This window comes from Spinacia oleracea, chromosome 6, assembly GCF_020520425.1.
Source record: "Spinacia oleracea cultivar Varoflay chromosome 6, BTI_SOV_V1, whole genome shotgun sequence".
Lineage (NCBI taxonomy): Eukaryota > Viridiplantae > Streptophyta > Magnoliopsida > Caryophyllales > Amaranthaceae > Spinacia > Spinacia oleracea.
In genome coordinates, this window is record NC_079492.1 from 117012190 (window position 1) to 117036012 (window position 23823).

A 23823-nucleotide genomic window follows, 5' to 3' on the forward strand; every position below is an offset into this window, starting at 1 on the left:
TTCTTAAAGTTTTGTTTTTTTAATTGATATTGTTTAACTTTGGTCAGATGTTGATGATTTGACTTTGAACCCTTGCATATATGTGCATCATGGTGGTGAATGAGTTGTGCAAGGTGATATGGTTTATAGTGGGGGGAGGGTGGATGTCTTTTATTACATCAATGAGAATGCAGATGGCAAATATGTTAAGGAATTAGTGGATAGTTTAGGTTATAATGATATAGAGAAAGTACCAATTGACTGTTGGTTCAGTGGTGATTGAGGCTGAACTTGGTAGGGAGGACCCGTGTTCGATCCCCCGCAACAACAATTGGGAGGGGAATGGAACCTATCCACTCAGAACTCGCCCCGAATCCGGATTAACCCTAAGGGTGAACCGGATGGTACACCAAAAAAATATATAGAGAAAGTACATTTCTGGGACACTAGAAAAGAATTCAAGAATGGGGTTAGGTTTTTAGGTTTTGATAGTAGTACTTGTGACCCTTTCTTAGCTTTACTCTTTGAATACAAAAGCATTCATATATACATTGAACATAAAATCAAACCCACCTACAACTTTAACCTAAACAGGAGTGGAGGAGGGGGAGGAGGGAGAGGTAGCTTCCTTGAGTTGTTGAATACTGATGTGGTTGACTTAAATTCTGATTATGTGGAACCACCTTTTACAGTAATCCCACCCAAACAAACTGAACTTCAACCTGAACCTCAACATGAACCTCAAATTCAACCTCAAAATGTGCCTCAACCTGAAATTGATTATGATTCAGAGGGTACAGATGAGGATGATGATGAGTTAGCCACTGCTAGGTGTAAGATATCTGATGATATGAGAAGGGAAAAGGCTTATTTTGAGGAGTTAGTAATGCTGAAAAAACTAGCAGAAAGTAAAGTAGAAGGTGGTCTGAATTTGGGGGATGACTTTGATGGATACAGTGATTTAGACAGCCCTAGTGAGTCAGAAGATGAGGATGATGTTGGTTACTTAGTTGCACCACAACACCATAAGAGGGGGAGAGGGAAACAGAAGCAAAACAACACTGAAACTGAAGAGAGGGAAGCCACTTTTTATGTTGGGCAACAGTTTGAGAATCCAAAGACATTTAGGAAAGCAATCATAGATTATTCAATTGATAAAGGAAGAAACATTCTATTTTCTAAAAATGATTCCACTAGCACTAGTAGAAAAAACCCTTATTGCAGCGGGCTTTTAGACCCCTGTTGCAGCGTACATCGTATGCTGCAACTGGGGGGCCTGCAACAAGTCTGAACTTGTTGCAGCGTACAATGTTCGCTGCAAAAAGTGATTTGTTGCAGCGGGCTTTTAGATGTACGCTGCAACAAGTGCCAAAAAATTGGCAAAATTTTGGACTTGTTGCAGCGTACATATATATGTACGCTGCAAAAGACTCAACTTTTTGCAGCGTACATTTATTTGTACGCTGCAACAAGTCTGAATTACTCAATTTTTTGCAGCGTACATTTATTTGTACGCTGCAACAAGTCTGAATTTTTGCGAAATTTTTTTCCCTTGTTGCAGCGTACAACATATATGTACGCTGCAAAAAAGCACTTTTGACGGGAAAATTCTAATTTTGTTTAGGGATACCTAGAGTGCCTTGCACCAAATATAGAAACCTGTCAAAACAATAATAGAATAACGCAACCTGTATAACAAATATAAAAACAACAACTGGAGTTTTGTATACTATATATCCCAAAACCAAAGTGCACATATTACATTTAAATATATGTTCCAATTTCAACATAAACATACATTTTAATATAAAATTTATTCTATAACAACTAAACCAACTCGATCAAGCGCGCTAAAGCCAATAATAAATACTTGTTGGTAAAAAACTTAGCCCATTGCTCACGAACCACATCAAATTCCTCGCATAAGGCGCAATCCTCGAAGTGTAGACCTTTACAAAAACAGAAATTTAAATTAAACATTAGATTAAATACAAATTAAATATCACATTTTAACATTCAAGAAACTAATGACAATGTCCTAATAGTCTAAAATGAGTCCTTAGGTTCTTTAGTTCAAAGTTGGGAGCGAAAATGTCATTTTAGCCTAAATATGACCTATAACGACCCAATGAGCCTATAGGTGCATAAATAGATTGGAACGAGTCTTAGATCATTAAAATTATGCATATTAAACATGTAATAAGTTTTAAATGAGTCCTTAGGTTCTTTATTTTAAAGTTGGGAGCGAAAATGCCTTATTTTAGCCTAGATATGACCTATAACGATCAAACAAGCATTAAATGGGTATAAGTAGATTAGAATAAGTCCTAGAAACTCAAAACTAAGCTTATTAATCATATAATAATTTAAAAATGAGTCCTTAGGTTCTTAAGTTCAAAGTTGGGAGCGAAAATGTCATTTTAGCCTAAATATGACCTAAAACGACACAATGAGCCTTAAATATGCATAAATGGATTGGAACGAGTCTTATAAAGTTAAAATTATGCATATTAAACATGTATTAAGTTTAAAATGCGTGCTTAGGTTCTTTATTTTAAAGTTAGGAGCGAAAATGCCTCATTTTAGCCTAAATATGACCTATAACTATCAAACAAGCATTAAATGTGCATAAACAGATTAGAATAAGTCTTAGAAACTTAAACTAAGCATATTTATCATATAATAAGTTTAAAATGAGTCATTAGGTTCTTAAGTTCAAAGTTGGGAGCGAAAATGTCATTTTAGCCTAAATATGACCTATAACGACACAATGAGCCTTAAATGTGCATAAATGGATTGGAATAAGTCCTAGAAAGTTAAAACTAGAATATAAAACATTTAGTAGGTTTAAAATGAGTCCTTAGGTTCTTTAGTTCATAGTTGGGAGCGAAAATGTCATTTTAGCCTAAATATGACCTACAACGACCTAATGAGCCTTAAAGGTGCATAAATAGATTGGAACGAGTCTTATAAAGTTAAAATTATGCATATTAAACATGTATTAAGTTTAAAATGAGTGCTTAGGTTCTTTATTTTAAAGTTAGGAGCGAAAATGCCTCATTTTAGCCTAAATATGACCTATAACTATCAAACAAGCATTAAATGGGTATAAGTAGATTAGAATAAGTCTTAGAAACTTAAAACTAAGCATATTTATCATATAATAATTTAAAAATGAGTCCTTAGGTTCTTAAGTTCAAAGTTGGGAGCGAAAATGTCATTTTAGCCTAAATATGACCTAAAACGACACAATGAGCCTTAAATATGCATAAATGGATTGGAACGAGTCTTATAAAGTTAAAATTATGCATATTAAACATGTATTAAGTTTAAAATGCGTGCTTAGGTTCTTTATTTTAAAGTTAGGAGCGAAAATGCCTCATTTTAGCCTAAATATGACCTATAACTATCAAACAAGCATTAAATGTGCATAAACAGATTAGAATAAGTCTTAGAAACTTAAACTAAGCATATTTATCATATAATAAGTTTAAAATGAGTCATTAGGTTCTTTATTTTAAAGTTGGGATCGAAAATGCCTTATTTTATCCTAAATATGACCTATAACGATAAAACAAGCATTAAATGTGCATAAATAGATTAGAATAAGTCTTAGAAACTTAAAACTAAGCATATTTATCATATAATAAGTTTAAAATGAGTCATTAGGTTTTTAAGTTCAAAGTTGGGAGCGAAAATGTCATTTTAGCCTAAATATGACCTATAACGACACAATGAGCCTTAAATGTGCATAAATGGATTGGAATGAGTCCTAGAAAGTTAAAAATAATCATATGAATCATGTAATAAGTTTGAAATTAGTTTTTAAGTTCGTTAGATCAAAGTTGGGAGCGAAAATGTCATTTTAGCCTAAATATGACCTATAACGGCCAAAGAAGTCATGAATGTGCATAAATAGATTGGATTAAGTCTTGTAAAGTTAAAACTAATCATATAAAACATTTAATATGTTTAAAATGAGTCCTAAGGTTCTTTATTTCATATTTGGGAGCAAAAAAGCCTCATTTTAGCCTAATATGACCTATAACGACCAAACAAGCCTTAAATTTGCATAAGTAGATTGGAATGAGTGTTAGAAAGTTAAAACTATTCATACTAAACATGTAATAAGTATAAAATGAGTCCTTAGGTTCTTTAGTTCAAAGTTGGGAGGGAAAATGCTTCATTTTAGCCTTAATATGACCTATAACGACCCAATAAGCCTTAAATGTGAATAAATAGATTGAAATGAGTATAAAGATGTCCAGTTTGTCGTTCCTGCAGTACCCAAAAGTAAACAAAATCACAAGTGTATCAGAAATGTATATCCAGTATCCAGCTTTCAAATGATACACTCAACAACAGCCAAAGGTGAAAGATTAGAACATTATTAAGTAGTTTTCGACAAGCAGAATCCAAATTTATTTCTAGGATACACGCATATAGAGATAATATGAATTACCAATATGAAAATTGTTAAATGAGAATAGGAGTGATTCTCTTTCTTTAATTTCTGAACAGCAATTAAATGTTGCACATGGATATACCAAAGTGATAATCTGCTGATTAGTATAACAAAAACTACTTACACATTCACAGATGCAATGAGATCATCATTAGTAAAGCTCAGTCCAGCATTGCATTTGGTGAAGTTTCCAGAAGCAGTGTCAAATGAGAGGTCAGTACCCAAAGCAAGAGTACTGTTTCCAAAAACACCAGAAAAGTTGACAATGGGGTTTGCTGTCAAACCAAGGCTTGTGCTGATGCCAGCATACTCATGCAAATACTGAAGCTCAACCTGTTAACATAATTTATACTCCACAAATTAGAACCATTATCCCGTAGTATCTTGAACCATGCCTCTTTAGGTAAGAAAATACTAGAAAGATAATTGTATGGTACCTTGCCAGATCTCTGATCAGGAACACGGAAACTAAAAATAGCCTTCAAGCCAGGGGCAGGTTCATCAACGTAATGGTGGTGAAAAGCTAGGAGCGGAAGACGGAAACAGCAAAGAAGTTGGAATCAGATTACAATAGATTCCAATTATGTAAAACAAGATGTTCATAGAAAGCAATGCTATCTGTCACCAAATTTTACACAATTACCAATTATAAAAACCTATAAACCAATGAAACCGTAATGTATCATAGAATCAATTCGTAGTAATACAAATAAACAAACTCACATTGGAGTTGGTATCAACTTTCACATCGGTGGTAATATTCTTGTTTGTCAACTTAGTGCTGACATCAGCCAAAAACAACTCGCCCTTCTTTGTCCTAGTAGAAGTGATAGCCTGCAAGAAAACAAGTTTACATTAACTTTAGAAAATTAATCATGCCATACATGTCTGATTGACTTATTCTCTACATATAAATTAAGAAGTCAACAACAACCTTTAATGCAAACATACATCTTAACTTAATTTCTTTAATCGTGACTCACAACCCTAAATCTTCAGGACACAATGCAGTTCCTAATCAAATTACATTGTTATCTCGACTAAACCCACGGAATACATGAAGCACACAGATTCTAATTCGTAACGCTGATGCTGGCAAATGAAAGAGGAGTTGTCCAGTTCACAAGACATTCCACAAACCCCATAAATGAGAATCACAACCCAGGAACACAAAACCTTCCCTTTTATAACAAGCGCAGGACAGCAAAACGAGTTTAATCTCCATAGCAACATACAAAGAAGTCAACAACTCACACAAACTATACTCAAACACAATCACCTTCTTATAATCTTGTAGAGCCCTCATTTGACCACTCAAAACTTCTCCATCATTTCACAAGCGTAAACAACAAAAACATCCAAAATTCCAATACTATTCTTAAACTAAACCCTAAATATCCAACATTTCGCACAAATCAAGATTTTGTATGAAGTAATGAATGATTAAAAACCCATAAACATCATTTGAACAAACCCTAAGAAACCCATAAATCATCGAACTCAAAACTATGTGATTTTGTCAATCATAAACCTAAAATTGAACCCTAATCTGAAAACGAAAATCAAAAACTAAAATTGAACCCGAATCTGAAAACGAAAATAAAAAACGAAAATAGAAATTGAACACACCATACCGAAACCACCGGAACCACGACGCCGAGCAACCACCGGAACCACGACGCGACGGGGAGATGCTGAACCCCCGGCCGACCAAGAATATATCTTTCAGTGACAGGCCGCGCGAGAATTGAACGGGATGGGGGAGATGAGGCGAGAACACCACACACCGGCGAAGACAGCGACGCAGGGCTGAGCAACGCTTGGGTTCGACGGCGACGCAGGGCTGAGTTCGACGGCGACGCAGGGCTGAGTTCGACGGCTTCTTGGATATTTGTTTAAGGGAAAAAGCTTGGAGCTAGAAGAGAAGGAACAACGTACGTTTGAGCCCGATCGTTTGAGCGCGGTTTGTTGCAACCTAGGAAAGTAAAAAAATTTGAAACGCGGACTTGTTGCAGCGGGCAATAACATGTACGCTGCAATAAAGTCGGGTTGTTGCTGCGGGCTTTTATTTTGTACGCTGCAACAAACACATTTGCTGCGAACAACTAAAATGTACGCTGCGATAACCCTTTAAAGGGTTTGACCCGCGTTGACCGACTGGTTGTTGAAGCGTATTTATACATGTACGCTGCAACAAGGGGGCTACAACAGGGGTTTTTTCTACTAGTGTAGGGTTTGTGCAGAGTGTGAGCACAAAGATAAAAGTTGTAAATGGAGAATTTGGGCTTCATGGGAGAGAGGAAGAAGGTCATTTACAGTGAAAACATTTGTCAGTGAGCACACTTGTGGAAGGACACCTATCACTAAGAAGATGACTTCACATTGGATTGCAGAACACTACAGAATCTATTTAAGGTTAACCCTTACATGAGAGTGCAAGATATTCATGAAACCATTTGGTTAGAAAAGGGTATAAGGGTGAGCAAAGACAAGGCTGCCAGGGCTAGGAGAAGGGGTCAAGCACTCATTGTTGGTGAATACAAAGAGTAGTATGCATTACTCCCAAGGTATGCAGCTGAGATACTAAGAAGCAATCCAGGGAACACAGTGAAGTTGAAGTTGGATGCAAATGTGTTTGACAGACTGTATTTGTGTTATGAGGCACTTAGGAAAGGGTTCTTGGCAGGATGCAGACCTTTCATATCACTTGATGGATGTTTCTTAAAGGGACCATTTGGGGGTCAATTGTTAGTAGCAGTAGGGAGGGATGGAAACAATCAAATGTTCCCTTTGGCTTGGGCTGTTTGTGAGGTTGAGAGCACTGACACATGGAGTTGGTTTCTAGAACTTCTAGCTACTGATTTAGGCACTAGTGAAGGAGCAGGGTACACATTCATGTCTGACCAACAAAAAGGTTTACTTGCTGCTGTGTCAAATGTGTTTCCACAAGCTGAAAGTAGGGTGTGTGCAAGGCATGTGTACTATAACTTTAGGGGAGTGTTTGGAGGTGGTTTAGAGTACAGAAAACAATTCTGGACTATTGCAAAAAGCAACACAGTAAATCACTTCAATGAAAACATTGAAGTAATGAGGGCTATTTCACATGAAGCTGCTGAAGACCTACTGAAAAGGAACTACAAGAAATGGTGTAGGGAATTCTACACTTCATTATCTTGTTGTGACAGTGTAGACAACAACATGAGTGAGGTGTTTAATGCATACATCTTGAGTGCAAGGCACAAGCCTATTATTACCATGTTGGAAGATATTAGAGAGGGTTTGATGGAAAGACTGCATAAAAAAAGAGATTTCATTGGGAAAAAGGAGATAATGTTGTGTCCTAGGATCCAAATTCAGTTAGAGAAACACAAAATTTGGGCTAGGGTTGGAATGCATACTGGGATGGTGGGTTTTGCTATGGAGTAAGAGAAGGTGCAACACAGGTTAAGTATGTGGTGGATCTGAACCAACATACTTGCAGTTGCAATGCATGGCAGGTGAGTGGGATTCCATGCAAACATGCAATTGTTGCTATATGGAATAAAGTAGACCACCCAGAACAATATGTCAATGCATATTTCTGCAAACAGACCTACATGAAGGCATATGAATTTTTGATAGAGCCTTTAAATGGTCCTCAAGAGTGGCCTACTTCTGATAGCATTGTTGTGGCTCCAAAGGTGAAAAAGGTCAATGGAAGACCTAAAACAAAGAGGAGATATGGTGTTGGAGAGGTAACTGTATCTGGTAAGCTGAAGAGAACAGGCTGTTCTATGAAATGCAGCTTATGTGGTGTGATAGGCCACAACAAAAGAGGTTGCAAGAATTCCCCTAAGCAACAACAACACAGCAACAATCATGCTACTGCAGAGCAGACCACACCACAACAACAACACCCAAGAACCAGTTTAGCTATACCAATGCACAATAGGGGTGTGGGTATTTATACCTACCCAAATGGGTATCAAAGAATAGCTACTGTAAGTCATTGAATAGACTCAAATTCTTTCTTACATGTTACTTTACTGTACTGAAGCCAACTTGTTCCTAATTTGTTTTAATTAATGCAGCCTATATCACAACATTTCCCCACACCACAGAGGCAAAGACCTCCGGCAGCTTTCTATTCTGATCATGGGGGTGAGCAAACCATCTACTCCTTCCCTGCACATGACTTCCCATTGTCACAGACTCAACCAAGTCAAGGACACACAATATCAAGCCAAGCATTGCAGGATCTTGCAATGGCTAGAAGATTAGAAAAAAGACCATGAGGTTAGATTTTATTGAATTTAAAGTCTTCATTACATTTCATTAGTGCAGATCATTACATTTTACCTACCCACTGATACGTTCATATTTTATAGTGTTTTTACCCCCGTTCCTTAGTACTTTTTGATCTCAAATGAGCTATTCGGAGCGATTTTTAGTACTAATGTGCTCCTTGTAGTGTGTTTGTAGTTTCAGGTTCATCATTATAGGAATTAGCATGTTTTTGTGCATTTTTTACTCATTTTAATCAATACAAGAGATTATGTACTTTCGAGAGCACACACATTGAGTTGGAAGAGTTTTCGAGCAAAGCGGATAGTGAAAGAACTAGAAAACCGACACTCGTCTACTCTTTTGATCATAACTTACGTTCTACAACTCCAAATGAAGTGATTCCAATTGGTTTGGATTCTAGACTTCAATAGCTTTCCAACGAGTGGTCACTCGCCTAATTCCGACGAATAACGAAGGAGATATGGCGTTTTAAAGATAGAGGATCGTGCAGTTTGTACGCGCGCCCGACGGGCGAATGGCTGCCCGACGGGCGAACGTCTGCCCGACGGGCGGGAGCTGCCCGACCGGGCGCGTGCCGATGATTTCCAGAATTTCTCCCCCCTCCCGGCGGGCAGACCTGCGCCCGACGGGCGGGTTACGAGCTGGTCGCCCGACGGGCGGAAGGCTGCCCGACCGGGCGACGACAACCCAGGGCCCTTTTTCCGCGGTTTTCTTCCGGTTTTTCCTTATGTTTATGGGCAAACTATAAATACTAGGCTTAGTTATTTTAGTTGGACATCTTATTTTCTAGTATTAGCCCCTTAGTTTATTTCTCTTAGCTTTGTTTTCTCTCTAAATTTATGCAAACACTTAGTTTTCAATTTCAATAAAAATTCAAGCTTTCTATTTCTCTTGTTCTTCAATTAAGGTATTGTTCTTTATTTCAATTCTTTATTTAGCTTTAATTATGTTTTCAATCATGCTAATTGCTTTGTTTATTGTTAATATGCTTGAGTAGTCTATTTTCTAAGATTTGGGGATCCATGAATAATATGAAGGGATATTGATTAATTGTGATTGTTGGCATTGTAATTAATTCCTATTGATTGGTTTATTTCACTATACAATTAGATTTGCGCAGGTTTAATTGTGGTAGTTATGCAATATCAAGTTAAGATTCGAGAGATGCAATTTGATGTTTAGGCTTGTGTCAATAGGTGGAATTAGAGTTAATACGTAGCGAGAGCCCGTTAATTCTAAGTCTATGATTAGGATCGAATCGAGAGAGCATGCTAGTCTAATTAATTACTTTGTTGATTATCGTGATTCTTTATTGTCCTGGATTATTATCTGTAGGTGAACCTATGCCCTAGATTCCTTAGTATATTGATTCCTAGTTGTTTAATTATCGCCGTAGTTTTAGCAAACCATCAAACCAACTCTTGTTCCCAATAGTCTAGTCTAATTGATTAATAGTAGAAAGAACGCCTGTTTCCCTGTGGATTCGACCCTGACTTCCCTTGCTACTTAGTTAGTGAATTTAGGTTATTTTTGATTAGGTGATACGACTTTAGCCTGTCAAATTTTGGCGCCGTTGCCGGGGAAACGGTTTTATTTTCTGTTATTAATTGTTTTTCTAGATTATTGTTTGTTACTTTACTTCTCAAGGGACTCTCGTTCCTTGAGATCGGATCTCACGACTGTTTTCTAGTTTTTGCTTGTTTATGCCCAGGACTGTCCATACCAGCGATCTGACTTCGTTCGATCCTGAACCTGAACGGACCTTCCGTAGACGACGTAGATTCGTTGGACAGTTGAGAGACTATTCGGACTCTGAATCCGACTATCTGATTAGCAATCTATTCCTTACAGATTCAGAGATGGGTGACCAAGCACCACCACCACCACCCTCACTTGTGCCAAGGCTTACAGACTATTCTAAACCAAGTCTGTCTATGCTTCCCAAGGCAATCATGCCTTCTATTGCGGTCGAGAATTTCAAGGTCGAACCCCAGCCGATAAACATGATCGAGAGACACCAATTCGGTGGGGAAAAGGGTGAAGATAATAATCTCCATATTCAGTCTTTCATTCAGTATTGTGCCACCATTAAGCAGAAGAATTTAACACCGGAGCAGACTATGGAGATACTCTTTCCATTTTCATTGAGTGGGAAGGCAAAGCTATGGATTAACAGTCTCAACCGCGCAGCTATGAATATCACCGATTGGAATTCCTTGGCCCTTGCGTTCTATGTTAAATATTTCCCACCTGAGAAGACAGCTCGTCTGAGGGGTCAGATACTAGGTATCTCTCAACAAGCAGATGAGAGTTTGTTCGAAGTTTGGGAGAGATTCAAGGACTTGCAAAGAGAGTGCCCGCACCATGGTTTGGATGACTGGTTCCTTGTTCAGCAGTTCTATAATGGTATGGGTAATGAGTCTAGGTGTCTTTTGGATTCAGCTGCCAGTGGGAGATTTATGCAATTGAGGTGCCTAGAGCTTTGGAGGTGATTGAGGAGATGGCCATCCATAGTGCCTAATACGGGAATCCTAGAGGTTTTGCCGACCGGGGTGTTAAGCATGAGATGAATTCTATTGAACAGTTTACTGCTCAGCTAACTGCCCTACATCACAAGCTAGATAATATACAGATCGCATCCTCCCAATCCACCCAACATGCTAGTGTCGCTGCAATGAGTGCCCAATCTGCCAATGTCTGTAATAGTTGTGGGATGCAAGGCCATTATGCACAAGAATGCCGGAGCTCTATCGAACAATGCAATGCATTCCAGTCCTACAAGCAGAACAATCCGTACTCCAACTCTTACAATGAGGGGTATAAAAACAACCCCCTACTATCATATAGGAGTAGTAATGTCCAGAACCCCCATCAGATTCAACACCCTCCACCACCACAACAACATTACCAACCACCACCACAACAGTCATACCAACCGCGGAGTAACTACAACCCGCAGCCTAGTGGACCGCCTGGTTTTCCTCCACAACCTCAACCTACACAACCTGATCCCATGCTTGTTGAGATGCGGAATATGATGTTAGAATTGCAGAAGTCTCTGAGCGAAAAGGATGCCAAAATCGATGCCCTCACTGCTCATAACAAGATCATGGATAAACAGTTGGCACAAATGGCTACTACTCTCGCACAGAGACCCAAGGGTCAACTCCCTTCACAGCCTGTGACCAGAGAGTCTGTAAATGCTGTCACTTTGCGGAGTGGATATGAGTATGATGGGCCACCTATGACTATAGAGGAAGGGGTCGAAGTATCTGTAAGTGGTGCTGTGCCAAGAGAAAGTGAGAATGTGATCAAAGAGAAGGAAGCTGACACAAGGGTTAAGAAGAAAGTTGAGATACAAGTTCCACCTATCAAACTTCCCTTCCCTCATCGTCAGCTAAAGAACAAGCTAGACAAGCAGTTTGGTAAGTTCTTAGAAGTGGTAAAGAATCTGCAGGTAACGGTCCCTTTCACTGAATTAATTACTCAAGTACCTGCATATGCTAAATACATGAAAGACATCTTGACTAGGAAGAGAGAATTTAGTGAGGTGGAGACTGTTGCATTTACTGAAGAGTGCAGTGCCTTAGTACAAAATAAGTCTCCACCCAAGTTGAAGGACCCCGGGAGTTTCTCTATCCCGTGTAATATTGGCAACCTTTTTATTGACAAAGCCTTATGTGATTTAGGTGCCAGTGTTAGTGTCATGCCCTGTCTGTATGTACTAAGTTGAACATGAGTGATTTAAAAGTTACCAACATAACTCTGCAAATGGCTGATAGATCTGTAAAATACCCCCTAGGTGTTCTAGAAGATGTGCTTGTTAGAGTAGGTAAATTTTTTATCCCTGTTGATTTTGTTGTGTTGGACATGGAAGAGGACAAGCAGATTCCTATTATTTTAGGTCGACCTTTCCTACACACTGCGGGGGCAATCATAGATGTCAAGAATGGCAAGTTGACCTTAAATGTGGGGGATGACAAGGTTACTTTCAATTTAACCCATGTTGCTAAGAGCCCTATGGTAGAGGAGTCGTGTTGTGGAGTCAATATTTCTAATGATTATTTCAATAATGAATTGACTCATACTAACTCTAACAATCCTTCGGAGAAAGCACGTGTTTCAAATTGTTTTGCAGGTGGAGGTGACCGGAATATCAACTCTTTTGCATGGGTTCGGAAGGAAGCACGATTTGATAATGATGCGACCCAAAAGGCCGAAAGTTCTGTAAACGGTGGGCACCGTCTTCATGATCGGGGTCGTGATCTGTCACTTCCCGCACCACCTAGCTCATCCAAGGCAATTGATTTGACACCAGATGGCACCATCTTTGGTGCCCCCATTCGATGAGTTGTCGTGGCTCTCATCCCCTTCCTTTCGTTGTCTGTGCATAAACTGAGATTGTGTAATGGGGACATTGCATCAATCTAATCGGGGGATGAGTACTTCACTATCCATTTATTGCTTTTCGTAGTGTACTTTTTGCTTTCGATACTATAGTTTAGTTTGTGTTTTTATAGTTTATTCTTTGCTTTAGAGAAGTGAGGAGAGGGTATTTTCACTGTTTTGGGTGTTTGATGATGTACAGGTGTTAGCTCCTAGTGCGAAAAGTTATAAAACATCGTAAGTAGCAAGTTCGCAAATGGCCCGACGGGCGAAGGCCGCCCGACCGGGCGCGTGCAAAAGAAATTCATTTTGTCGCCCTCCGCCCGGCGGGCAGACGTGCGCCCGTCGGGCGAGTTTCGAGCTGCAGGCCCGTCGGGCGGGCGTTGGCCCGGCGGGCGAGAGGAGAAAAGGCTGATTTAAACACGGGATTCACTCCCATTATTTCACTTCTCCTTTAAATCATCTCCTTTTTGAGCCAATGAGAACATTGTCTGATTTAGCTTGGGGGGGAGGGGTGTTTCTCTCACTTGTACATTTTAGGTATGTTTTCTTATTATTTTTGCATTTACTTATTTAGGTGTGTTTATTTTTATGTGTGTTTATTTTTGTGTGTTTATTGCTTTCTAGAGTAGTTTATTGCTTTGAAAAAAAAATACAAAAATACGTTCCGATGAATACAAAACCATGCTTCCCTGTGCCCCTTGATCGAAAGTTGTTTTGATTCTTGGTATTTGATGATGAGCAATGTAAATGTGTTTTCCATGATTTGATATCCGATTGCTTTGATGCCTTAACATGAGTCAACTCTGACTAACTATTTGTGGACTTGGTGCTCGGCTAGTTGATTTGGTTAGGAATGTGTGATAGCTTCCTGGTGTGTCATTGATTTTGAGTATTGATTTGCAACTATTAGTAGTGTTTTATGACTCATATACATGCACATTGTGGAGAACGAAGGCATTTTTCTATTTAGGTAGCCTTCAGATGAAATTAGATACATTTGTTCCCTCCTTTTCTACCCATGTTGTTGCTTGTGCCCTTTATTCGGTGACTAGCCACATTACAAGCCCGCGAAAACCCCATTGGTTACTAGTCCCATGCCTAGCTTGGGGGAGCTAATAGTAGTGAGGTGAGGGAGTTGTAGTATTGTTGAAAAAGGAGTTCGTCTTATCATGTTTGTTGTTGAAAAATGAGTTGAAAATGAAAGAAATGAAAGAACAAAAAAATGTGAAGGTTTCTAAAAGAAAAAGGAAAAAAAAGAGAGACTGAAAAAGAAAAGAAAGAGAAAAATCTATTACTCTCAGAAAAAGTTCAAAGCATTGTTTCAATCGAGTTTTGCAAATTCATATCCTTATAAGTGATTGGTAATAATTGTGAAAAAGACAAGAAAGTATGGTGTTGGTTATTTGTTGTTTTGTCATGTGTTGAGTGGGAGAGTTATGGTCATTATATTGGTTGATCATGGTTGTATTTAGGATTTATGCTCCCCAAAGCCAAGGCTTTAAGCTCACATTTTCCCCAAATTTACCGCACCCTTACCTAAGCCTAACATTACAAGCTTTGAAGACCTTCTGACCTTTGTGCATAGAGTCGTACTTATGTGAAAATAGTTGTTTATCAATGCAAGTTATGACATGACACATTCCGAGTCGACTACTAGGTTGAGTGTATGTTTTTCTAGACACACGAGTGTTGTGAGTTTGGGAGGGCATTGTTCACTTATATGTTGGGAGGAGAGCGAACGGGTACATCTTTTATTCGCCAAATAAATGAGTGACGAGTGTGTGAGCACTAGTCTTGAATTCCATTGTGCATTTGTGGTTCGCTTTGCGTGACGATTGTTAAGGTGGATTAGCGGTCGAATAGATTTGATCGGTTGACATTGATGCATGCTTGTTGGATTTTACCTTGAATCGTATCCATTGTTTTAAGATGTGTTTGGGGTGAAGTTGATTTATGTATTCATCGATGATTTCTTTGCTTAGGGACAAGCAAAGACCTAGCTTGGGGGAGTTTGATATGTTCATATTTTATAGTGTTTTTACCCCCGTCCCTTAGTACTTTTTGATCTCAAATGAGCTCTTCGGAGCGATTTTTAGTACTAATGTGCTCCTTGTAGTGTGTTTGTAATTTTAGGTTCATCATTATAGGAATTAGCATGTTTTGTGCATTTTCTACTCATTTTAATCAATACAAGAGATTATGTACTTTCGAGAGCACACACATTGAGTTGGAAGAGTTTTCGAGCAAAGCGGATAGTGAAAGAACTAGAAAATCGACACTCGTCTACTCTTTTGATCATAACTTACGTTCTACAACTCCAAATGAAGTGATTCTAATTGGGTTGGATTCCAGACTTCAATAGCTTTCCAACAAGTGGTCACTCGCCTAATTCCGACGAATAACGAAGGAGATATGGCGTTTTAAAGATAGAGGATCGTGCAGTTTGTACGCGCGCCCGGCGGGCGAATGGCTGCCCGACGGGCGAACGTCTGCCCGACGGGCGGGAGCTGCCGGACCGGGCGCGTGCCAATGATTTCCAGAATTTCTCCCTCCGCCCGACGGGCGGACCTGCGCCCGACGGGCGGGTTATGAGCTGGTCGCCCGACGGGCGGAAGGCTGCCCGACCGGGCGACGACAACCCTGGGCCCTTTTTCCGCGGTTTTCTTCCGGTTTTTCCTTATGTTTATGGGCAAACTATAAATACTAGGCTTAGTTATTTTAGTTGGACATCTTATTTTCTAGTATTAGCCCCTTAGTTTATTTCTCTTAGCTTTGTTTTCTCTCTAAATTTATGCAAACACTTAGTTTTCAATTTCAATAAAAATTCAAGCTTTCTATTTCTCTTGTTCTTCAATTAAGGTATTGTTCTTTATTTCAATTCTTTATTTAGCTTTAATTATGTTTTCAATCATGCTAATTGCTTTGTTTATTGTTAATATGCTTGAGTAGTCTATTTTCTAAGATTTGGGGATCCATGAATAATATGAAGGGATATTGATTAATTGTGATTGTTGGCATTGTAATTAATTCCTATTGATTGGTTTATTTCACTATACAATTAGATTTGCGCAGGTTTAATTGTGGTAGTTATGCAATATCAAGTTAAGATTCGAGAGATGCAATTTGATGTTTAGGCTTGTGTCAATAGGTGGAATTAGAGTTAATACGTAGCGAGAGCCCGTTAATTCTAAGTCTATGATTAGTATCGAATCGAGAGAGCATGCTAGTCTAATTAATTACTTTGTTGATTATCGTGATTCTTTATTGTCCTGGATTGTTATCTGTTGGTGAACCTATGCCCTAGATTCCTTAATATATTGATTCCTAGTTGTTTAATTATCGCCGTAGTTTTAGCAAACCATCAAACCAACTCTTGTTCCCAATAGTCTAGTCTAATTGATTAATAGTAGAAAGAACGCCTGTTTCCCTGTGGATTCGACTCTGATTTCCCTTGCTACTTAGTTAGTGGATTTAGGTTATTTTTGATTAGGTGAAGTTACAACCAAAACACTATAATCATCATAATAAAAACTATCATAAACAAAAACCAAACTATAAAATTACATTGAAAAAATTCAATTAACTGACTGCCGTAAAGAAAAATTGTTAGGAAGAGAACATTTTACATAAAGATAAATTTCAACAAATGGGGAAACGTAAAGATTAATGGTTCATGTTGAATTTTGTTGAAATTATCTCAGTACCCTTAGTGTGTAAGACTTTTGAAAAAAAAAACACCCCGTCTAAACCCAAAAAGATTCCGAGCTTCTATTAGTGTAAGCCCCACATAACATCTCCCCATCACCATTCACCATTCTCCCCTCTCTTCTCTAGCTCCTCTATCTTCCTCTCCTCTATTTTCTCTCTCCTCCTTCCATCGTTGCCTAGATTTTTTATAGAGAGAGAAAGCTTCATCTTTCAACCTTTTGCAGAAAAACAATGCGAAAAGAGATATTTAAAGGAAGAAGAAGCTGGCCGATGTCTCAAATCTGCTGTTTCAATGGCTTCCACTAAAGAACGTGAAAGTTTCATTTACATTGCAAGCTGAGCGCTACGATGGTGAGTATTTTTCTCGAATTTAGAGTGATGGAGTATTTGGTTTACAGTAAATTGGTTGGAAAAATTAATTAAATTTGATTAATTATGGCAACTGTAATAATTTTGTATTATTGACATATTTTACTGAGTTTATGAAGAAAATGAGAGATTACAGGCATATTTACATAACTTTTGATTTCTTTCCTTACTTATACTTTTGCTGGAGAAGTGATTAATTTCTTTGTTGACTTTCGAGAAATTCTATGCGTGATATACTCTTATTTGATTTGTAATACATTTTTACTGACTTTTTTGCTTTACTTTTGCTGAAGAAATGATTAATTTCTTTGTTGACTTTCGAGAAATTCTATGTGTGATATACTCTTAATTGTTTCTTGATTTGTGATACGTTTTTACTGACTTCTTTGTTTGGATGTTTGCTAGACTATTTTGTTCTTTTTTTTTAATTAATTACTCCGTCCGTCCCAGATTAGTTGTTACACTTTCCTTTTTTGTCCGTCCCAGATTAGTTGTTACACTTCTAAATCAGGATTGACCCTACAATTATTATATTGTCTTTCTCTTTCCACTAAATTCTTTTTTGTCCCCACACCCTCTCTCATTCAATTAAAAAAATACCTCACTAACTTCTATCACATCTACTTTTTCAATAAAATAACAATTGATAACCAAACAACCACTTATCACCTAAAATTTTGTGCAAAGGTAAATGTATCAACTAATGTGGGACGGAGGGAGTAATAAAATTGTAAAGTAGCCGAGGAAAATGTTGTCTTTTAAATATGATGACACAAAAAATGTGATTAATGAAATGCCCTCTACTCTTCCCTTAGGGAGATAAGAGCATCAATTATAGCTCCCTCTTAGCCCCCTCTTAAGGAGAGAGAATCTCTAAGAGTTAGCTCTTGAAAAAAATAGGGTAACTCTTAGCTACCTCTTATTTAGAGGTTGATTGGGACATCCTCTAAATAAGAGGTAGCTCTTAGAAATAAGAGGGGGTGATGTGGAAGAATGTGGTGTATTTTGGTATTTTTTTGTATTAAAAATAAAATTTAAAATATAAAAAAACTATATAAGAGGTAGTATTTAAGAGGTAGTCTATTTCTTGATGTTTTTGGTAGCTAACTCTTGTTAAGAGGTAGTGATGAGGTGTATCAGGAGAGAGATTAAGAGGGGGCAAATTAAGAGTTAGTCTATAATTGATGCTCTAAGAGCATCAATTGTAATGGACTCTTAGCCAACTCTTAAAGAGAGAGAAAATTTAAGAGTTAGCTCTTAATAAAAAGGAGCTAACTCTTAGCTACCTCTTATTTAGAGGTTGATTAAGACATCCTCTAAATAATAGGTAACTCTTAGAAATAAGAGTGGGGTGAGGTGGATGGTTGTGGAAATATTATATTTGTTTTTGACATTTTTGTTAAAAAATAATAAAAATAAATGTATGTAAAAGGTGTTTAAGAGGGAGTAACTAAGAGATTGTTATTTCTTGGACTTTTTGATAGGTAACTCTTATTAGGAGAGGGTGATGAGGTGGATGAAGAGAGAGATTAAGAGTGGGTAAATAAGAGTGACCCTTATAACAATCGGTCTTGCGCGCAACAGTTGTACATTAATATTAATGTACACCAAAAATTCACACGTGCGAACCAAAGCAGCAGACCAGCATCTTGCAAAATAGGAGAGAGAAACAGCATAGCAAAAGAGAAGGTGCAAAGAGAGGAGAGAGCAAGATCGATCGAAAATCTGCAATTGTGAAGGAGAAGGCGAAAAATTTCTGCGAATTGGAGCTTGAATCCCTCATGTGATTGATCTTCACTCCAATTCGCAGAGGATCATTGTGTAGGTATGTATTAAATCTCTTTGAAATTTAGTTCTTTTTTATAGATTGAGGAATTTAGGTATATATACAAAATCTTTGGATTTAGTTATTGTTTTGATAGATTGATAGTGAAAATTTCGATAATCTATTTGTATGCCTGGTTGATTTGATTTTGATTGATTTTCTAAGCAATTGTTGTCTTGATTTTGCTCTTTTGTTCTTGCCACGAGGATTTTCAATCTAGTTTCTTGAGATGAGGTTGAATTATGCTTATAATTTCAGCTATATTAATAATGAAAATGAGAATTATTTTATCTATAGTGTTTATCAGTCATCGATTATATTGAGGTTTGTGATGGATACTTCTGGTCATGTTAAGCAACTGGCATGGCTGGAGAACACCCAATAATGGAAATTGTTTTGGTCCAATCCTAAGCAACAGTGTGAAGTTTATGCTCATTGTGGTGCATTTGGGAGCTGTAGCCAAAATTCTTTGTCATTTTGTACCTGTTTGAAAGGATTTCAACCTAATTCTGATGGTGATTGGGGTTAAGTGATTACTCAAGGGGATGTGTAAGGAAGACCCCATTGCAGTGTGGAAGTTCCACTTCTCAGAAAAAGAGGGACAGATTTTATGTGTATTACAAAATGAAATTACCCCAATCTGATCGTTTTATTAGTTTTCCAACCATACGGAAATGCGAAGCAGCTTGCTTGAATTGCTATGCTTATGCGTATGATATTGGTGGGTGTTCTGTTTGGTATGAAGATCAATTCAACATTCAGCAACTTTCTTGTGGTGATACTAGTGGCAAAACTCTTCATCTTAGACTTGTAGCCTCTGATTTCCAAACAAGAGCAACAAGAAGTTGATTATTGTCATTATTGTGGGTTCAATTACTGTCACCTTATTGTGGAGGATCATGTAAGAGTTCAACATCTTAGTACCCTTTAAGTAATCAAATTGGCTATATATGTTCTACATTGTATGTTTTTATTTTGTAAGCCTATTAGCTCAAATTGGTCGAGCACCGTGCAAATTGCGTGGAGATGTAAGTTCAAATTCTACATAGGCTATTGGTTTTATTTGAAAAATAAGTTGGCATTTTGGGGTAACTTTTACCGATTTAGGGGAGACTTTATTTATATTGTTAGTCATTTCTATATCGAACCAAAAAGCAACCCAATAGTATGTAGGCTATATGGGACTTGAATCCACACCATGTACATAAATGCACATTGCTTTACCATTTGAGCTAATAGCCTTAGTGTTCAAACATTTACATATTGGGTAGACTGGTACAAAACTTTTCTTAACTTTAACAATTTCCATAACTTTAACCTATAAAATTACAACTTTAACACAGAAAAGTACAACGTGTGAAAATAAAAATAATGCACGACTCACATTAGCCGAAAAAAGGTAAAAATATAAAAGTCAAACTTTTAGCAGTTAAATTTAAGTTATTAAAAGTAAAAGTTAGGTTTGAAAAGACGGAAGACTGTCTTAACTTTTATAACAATTTCCATAACTTTAACCTACAAAACTACAACTTTAACACATAAAACTACAATGTGTGCAATAAAAAGATTGGAGGACTCGCAACAGCTGAAGAAAGGTAGAAATATAAAACTCAGACTTTTAGCTGTTAAAGTTAAGTTAATAAAAGTAAAAGTTAGGTTTAATACAACGGAAGACTGTCTTAACTTTTAGAACAATTTCCATAACTTTAACCTACAAAACTACAAGTTTAACACATAAAACAACAATGTGTGCAATAAAAAGATTGGAGGACTCACAACAACTGAAGAAAGGTAGAAATATAAAAGTCAGACTTTTAGCTGTTAAAGTTAAGTTAATAAAAGTAAAAGTTAGGTTTAATACGACGGAAGACTGTCTTAACTTTTAGAACAATTTCCTTAACTTTAACCTACAAAACTACAACTTTAACACATAAAACTACAATGTGTGCAATAAAAAGATTGGAGGACTCACATCAGCTGAAGAAAGGTAGAAATATAAAAGTCAGACTTTAGCAGTTAAAGTTAAGTTAATAAAAGTAAAAGTTAGGTTTGATACGACGGAAGACTGTCTTAACTTTTAAAACAATTTCCATAACTTTAACCTACAGAACCACAACTTTAACCCATAAAATTACAAGGTATGAAATAAAACAAATTGCATGATTCACATTAGCCGAAAAAAGGGAGAAATATAAAAGTCAGACTTTTAACGCTTAAAGTTAAGTTAATAAAAGTAAAAGTTAGGTTTGAGATGAAAAAGGCTGTCTTAACTTTTAGAACAATTTCCTTAACTTTAACCTACAAAACTACAACTTTAACACATAAAACTACAATGTGTGCAATAAAAAGATTGGATGACTCACATTAGCTGAAAAAATGTAGAAATATAAAAGTCAGACTTTTAGTCGTTAAAGTTAAGTTATTAAAAGTAAAAGTTAGGCTTGATACGACGGAAGGTTGTCTTAACTTTTAGAATAATTTCTATAACTTTAACCCATAGTACCACAACTTTAACACATAAACTTAATAGGTGTGAAATAAAACAAATTGCATGATTCACATTAGCCGAAGAAAGGGAGAAATATAAAAGTCGGACTTTTAGCGCTTAAAGTTAAGTTAAAAAGGTAAAAGTTAGGGTTGAGATGAAAAAGACTGTCTTAACTTTTAGAACAATTTCCATAACTTTAACCTACAAAACTACAACTTTAACACATAAAACTACAATGTGTGCAATAAAAAGATTGGATGACTCACATTAGCTGAAAAAAGGTAGAAATATAAAAGTCACACTTTTAGTCGTTAAAGTTAAGTTATTAAAAGTAAAAGTTAGGCTTGATACGACATAGTATATTGATATTCCTAATTTTTCACTTAAGTGACCCACGAAAGTTAAAGTTAGCATTTTTGAGTTATAAAAAAGTAAAAGTTGCCTTTTTTGCATTAAAAGTCAACGTTCATCTAGTAAAAGTTAGGCTAACTAATATAAGATTTTTCTTAACTTTTATTACACCAGAGCTAACTTTTACATTGAAATTCGTAACTTTGACATAGTATATTGATATTCCTAATTTTTCACTTAAGTGAACACCCAGAAGTTAAAGTTGGCCTTTTTGAGTTAAAAAAAAGAAGTAAAAGTTACATTTTTTGCATTAAAAGTCAACGTTTATCTAGTAAAAGTTAGGTTAACTAATATAAGATTTTTCTTAACTTTTATTACACCTGAGCTAACTTTTACATTGAAATTCGTAACTTTTACATAGTATATTGATATTCCTAATTTTTCACTTAAGTGAAACCTCATAACTTGGTTTGCAACTTGCAAGCATGTAGGCTATGCGGGATTTGAACCCACATCATGTACATAATGCACATTGCTCTGCCGTTTGAGCTAATAGCCTTTTGTAGTATCATTGGGAAAAGCAACAGAATCAGACGAGGGATCTGATTCAAGGTGTACAAGAAGAGTTGCTTCGAGAAGGTGATGACCTTTAAGGACTTGTTCTGTCGGACTAATGGCAACAACATTTGTGAAGCGCCAATGTGCATCGAGGAGACCATATACGCTTGAGAAGAACAACACAAACATCGTTGCAAACAATATTTGAGCAACCAAAGGACCTCTGCCAAGCTTCAACTGGCTTAGCCCTTTCAATATAAGTTATCTCCAAGGAGTTCTTAACAAAGGGATTAAAAGCAAACATCTACTGTAAAAGAATGATACAATAGTTCATAGTTGCCCTTTGCAGCAAACAAACATTAGTTTCTACTTCCTTGTCATCCATAATCCAAAGATATAACCAATATGCCAAAGTATCCACAAACAGAGAATCTAGATTACACAACTTAGCTTTCCAAAGAAAACACTGAGAATCTAGCTAACCTGTAAACACTCATTTAATGCATCCAACATGCTAAGAAATTTCAACATCAGCCTCCTGCAAACAATTTAGATTTAGGGATTACACAACAGTCGAGCATTAAGAAAACATAAACTACCACATCTAATAATAACTGGTACTATGAATTTGGACAATTGTTTGACATAGGATTCATCACGACCGTGAGCAAGCCCTTTCTCCACAACTAGACTTGCAAAGAGCAACAATTCAGGCATAACTGTAAATCGCAACAAAAACAAACACAGAAAAACGCAATTCCAAAAATCGCAACAATCAATAAAACCTACTAGAAAACCTAAATCAAAACATAATATTGATCTTCAACACAATTCACAGAATAAATCCTAAAAATCGAAACAATCAATAAAACCTACTAGAAAACCTAAATCAAAACATAATATTGAAAAATTATGCACAATGAAGAACCATCTCTCACAAAACCTAGTAGAAAACCTAAAACCTAAATATAAAAAAAACAAAAAAACGAAAAAATAGGAAGAAAATTAACCTTGAAAAACAATCGAAGAGAAAGCAGCTCCAATTCGCGAAGAAATCGCAAGAAAGTCGCAACATATTCGCAGGGGAGAGAGAGAGAAAGGGGAGAGGAGAGAGAAAAGAGAGAAACACGGTTGAAGAAAGAGGAATTAAGAGAAAATGAAGTGGAAGCAAAACCCCTTCGAAATTAAAAAATAAAAAGTCTAAATGAACTCACACGTGGGAGTCTATTATATTTGTGTAAAATGGGCTTGGTGTACAATAAATTACTGTACACCCTTTATAAACAAGATTTTGTGCCCTTATAATTGATGCTCTAAGTAATCTAGTTCGATTACACATCATCTCCAAGAGGCGATCAACAATTGGTTCGTCCGACATGGAGTTCGTTTAAGACAATTCAGCCC

General features: G+C 36.9%; 2 pseudogenes; both read right to left on the reverse strand.

Moving 5' to 3' along the window:
- Nucleotides 1-4235: 4235 nt before the first annotated feature.
- On the reverse strand, nt 4236-5750 carry LOC130463522 (mitochondrial outer membrane protein porin of 36 kDa-like; annotated as a pseudogene).
- A 5252-nt stretch (nt 5751-11002) lies between these two features.
- Nucleotides 11003-11102, reverse strand: LOC130464548 (uncharacterized; annotated as a pseudogene).
- Between the last annotated feature and the right edge of the window lie 12721 nt (nt 11103-23823).